The following is a 4,228-nucleotide window of genomic DNA, read 5'->3' on the forward strand; positions in this document are numbered from 1 at the left end:
CAGTCCTGCAAGATACCTTTCGCTATGCACCATACGGTGCGAAGCAACTTGTGTATTTAGATCTAGATGCAATGTGATGTTCCACCTTATTCTAACTATGTTGTAATTGCTGTTGAGGGAACTTTATGAAACAAAACTTGTTGATAGATAATTTATTTATTTAGCGACATGTTTCGAGGTATTACCTCATCATCAGGGTATACTGGCATTACAAAAAATTTAACACATGTTCATACAGATATTAAACCTTCTTTACACGACTGCTTTGATCTTCCTGCGAAGAGAGACGAGGATAACATAGTAAGAGGCGATGTCACTTTGCGTGTTGGTGTTCTGTTCAAATGAAAATTTTATAAAACAGTCACTCACTTTGTTCTTACGGCGTGGCAGTTATTTTGCGATGTGTTGAGGCATCGCTGTTTCGATGGCTCTCGTGGACTTCTTGGCCGTTGTTCACAGACTTCACAAAGACGTCTTTAAAGCACGATGCACGAAACAGGCGTATTTAAAAACCTTTTCATATTTTTGAAACACTCGTGGTCGATTAATAGTCAAATTACATTTATTTTACATATAAAAACACAACCAGGCACCAAATTTCAATCTTTTATTTACGACCCGTGTCTGGGTATTTGCTCCATTATCTGGTGCTATTTCTGATTTTTATGTCAGGTGCATCGCTGCTCGAAGACCAACTGCATCGATCTTTAATGTAAAATTACAAACAGCAAAGACGTTACAGTTACCGGTAGCAAAGCAACTTGAGCTAAAGGCAGAACTGCTACATCATGACGGAGCAAAGCCTCCGAAACTCGCCGTAAATAAAAAGTTGCAATGTAATGACCGCTTTCCTCGCTTTTACGATTCTAAGGTATCTCACTCATTATTATAGAAATTAAATAAAGTTATCCTTTTCCTATACCTATACATTTTATATCCTCTCTTCTTCCGCAATCGTGAGGTAGCAAAACCCGTCTACTGATTTTAGCGTCTCATTTCCTAATCTAATTGCCTAGGCATGGCGCGTTTTCGTTCTCTTGCTGTTCATTACCCTTGTCCAACTTTTGTTGATGTTCATCTTATAATCTCTTTTCAGGATTTCCCATTCTTCCAAGTCCTTTGCCGTCCCTGACAGAATTACATTTTTATATACGCACTTCATTGTTTTTATTATGTCCCCGTGAACTGTAGCTTCCTCTACCAGTTGCTCTGTGTAGAGACTGAATAACATCGGGCATAGGCTACAAGCGTGTCACCCTTCTCAGCCAGTGCTTCCCTGTCATCTTCTTCGGTTCTCACAGCTGCAGACTGGTTTCTGTGCAAGTTGCAGCTGACCTCGCGCTTCCTGTGGTAAGGTGAGGCGTGCCCTAGCAGCGCCTGCGTCTTTCCGTGTCTCGAGCTGAGACAAGTGTGGCCTCCCTGGCTCTGCCTCGACCTCGTAGCTGCTGCCCGCGGTGTGTTTTCGTGTCCTCCTTCCGCTGTTTACTTTGTTTTCACTGTCTGTATGAAATATTAAACTTGGGAAGTGTTGTCGGCATAGATGGCTTCAGCGATTTTGGTTACTTGAGAGTGCATGAAGACCCAATATATGTGGGAAATTTCGACTCTTTACGGCAATCATCAGGTCTGGATTGCTACAGAGGGAACTGGTGGTTTCATCTGAAAATACATCCAGCGAATTCGTCGAAGGAAGCGCGTCTCAAAGAAGAGGGCACACCGCCGGCGTGTGCTCTTCAGTCTTTCTCCAGTGCACCAGTGGTGTACACAGTGTAGCAGAATATTACCGTGTAGTATGCCAGTACATTGCTGTTTCATATTATGCACATTTTCTAACCACATAAATGATTTTTTCGATAGGGTGGATAGCAATGTGTGCCTGTTTGCTGATGATGCTGTGGTGTACGGGATGGTGTCGTCGTTGAGTGACTGTAGGAGGATACAAGATGACGTGGACAGGATTTGTGATTGGTGTAAAGAATGGCAGCTAACTCTAAATATAGATAAATGTAGATTAATGCAGATGAATAGGAAAAAGAATCCCGTAATGTTTGTAGTGTAGCCCTTGGCACACAGTCACGTCGATTAAATATATGGGCGTAACATTGCAGAGCGATATGAAGTGGGACAAGCATGTAATGGCAGTTGTGGGGAAGGCGGATAGTCGTCTTCGGTTCATTGTTAGAATTTTGGGAAGATATGGTTCATCTGTTAAGGAGACCGCTTATAAAACACTAATACGACCTATTCTTGAGTACTGCTCGAACGTTTGGGATCCCTATCAGGTCGGATTGGGGGAGGACATAGAAGCAATTCAGAAGCAGGCTGCTAGATTTGTTACTGCTAGGTTTGATCATCACGTGAGTGTTACGGAAGTGCTTCAGGAACTCGGGTGGGAGTCTCTGGAGGAAAGGAGGCGTTCTTTTCGTGAATCGCTACTGAGGAAATTTAGAGAACCAGCGTTTGAGGCTGACTGCACTACAGTTTTAGTGCCGCCAACTTATATGTCGCGGAAAGACCACAAAGATAAGATAAGAGAGACTAGGGCTCGTACAGAGGCATATAGGCAGTCATTTTTCCCTCGTTGTGTTTTGGAGTGGAACAGGGAGAGAAGATGCTAGTTGTGGTACGAGGTACCCTCCGCCACGCACCGTTTGGTGGAGTGCGGAGTATGTATGTAGATGTAGACGTAGATACTTGTGCGCTGTTATGCTATCCTCTACTGTTCGTACTATTGTCCAGTAGTGTAGCAACATCTGGTACTGACGTGCCCTAGTGTATTATCTATCCTGTACTAGTGTGTACTAGTCATGTGCGCTACGTACTAGTATATTGTCTGAACAGTGCAACGCTCTTCAGGTACTTTCAGACATAATTGCGATGACGAGACCTGACTATGATAAAGCTGACGATACGAAATGTGTCGCTCCTCTCTAACTTTGTCATGTGGTACTGGAGCAGCAATCGCTACTGCTTCCTTCCGTCGTATATTGCCACACCACTCTTCCGGTGTGTAATCCTTGCTCACTTAGTTTGACGTATGTCAGTATCAAAATCCAACAACGCTTTTTGGACAGATAGTTTCGGCGATGAATATTAAGTTTTCTATTAGTTTATTTAACTGCTGTGATCGGATAAAATACTTCGATGCATGAATAAGTCATATTGCGAACATTTCTGGTCCTCATCAGGTTTGGATTGTTACAAACAGAATTGGTGCATTCAAAAGTTCGTGAATAGAGAAACACTTGCTTTGTACTGCTTACCTTTGTGGTGCACTGTGTGTGTTCTAAATTAGCATACCACTGCGTTCTCCTGTGTACTTTGGTACTGAAAATAATGGTGCCTCGTACTACATACTGAAAGTAGAGTTGCCATTGCGTATTGGCATACTGTGGTGTACTGCTAGACTGTGCTGTACTGATTGGTGTACTATTATGTACTGGCATAGTATCGTGTACTGTTGTGCATTAGAGTACACATAATGTAGTGTTGTGTTTTGTTCTCACAAGGGGACCGCGACTACTCTTCACGACCGATTTCGTCCAGATTTGTGGTGTATGCAGGGCTCGGCAAAACATTCATTGAGAGTAGCGGGAGCTCCATATGGCCAACATTTTACGGAAAAATAGCGTTTGTGGCGCGGGTTGGGCGAGGCATGAGCCGCTCATGTCAGCGTAGTTTCCAGGCAGCGGAAAGAGTGCAGAGCCTTAATCCAAGGGGGTGGGGGGAGGTAGATTCCCTACACGGAAACTTCTTTTAACATATCTATTTACAATTTTTACGCTACTTACACAGCCGAAATAATGCTCAATACATTGTATCCAATATTTTTAGAAAAGGAAAGCCAAAGGAATTTCGACTGCTAATAAATTTCCATGAAGGGATGGTAAGGCCTACACGAGAATTTAGTCCAAGAAATGAGAGCGTACAGAAGAATGTAGTACATAAAATTAGCCGCTTCTGTTATTTTACTGTTAATGATTTATACGCGCTGGAAGTGATATTCGTCGTAAAAACGAGACAGCAGTAATTTTTTCCTCATCTTGCCGCTTTTTAAAAATTACGTCGTTGTTTTAAACTTTATATAGAAAAACTGTACGATCACTGTGTTGTCACAATAATCTCGAAAAATTGCGCGGTCTGGAGCTAGCAAGCGAATGAGATCCGTAGCCGTAGATACCGTTCACACCAACGGCCGATGGCCCATTCTGCCTGCATCGGAATACTA

The sequence above is a fragment of the Schistocerca piceifrons genome, chromosome 10 (genome assembly GCF_021461385.2).
Source record: "Schistocerca piceifrons isolate TAMUIC-IGC-003096 chromosome 10, iqSchPice1.1, whole genome shotgun sequence".
Lineage (NCBI taxonomy): Eukaryota > Metazoa > Arthropoda > Insecta > Orthoptera > Acrididae > Schistocerca > Schistocerca piceifrons.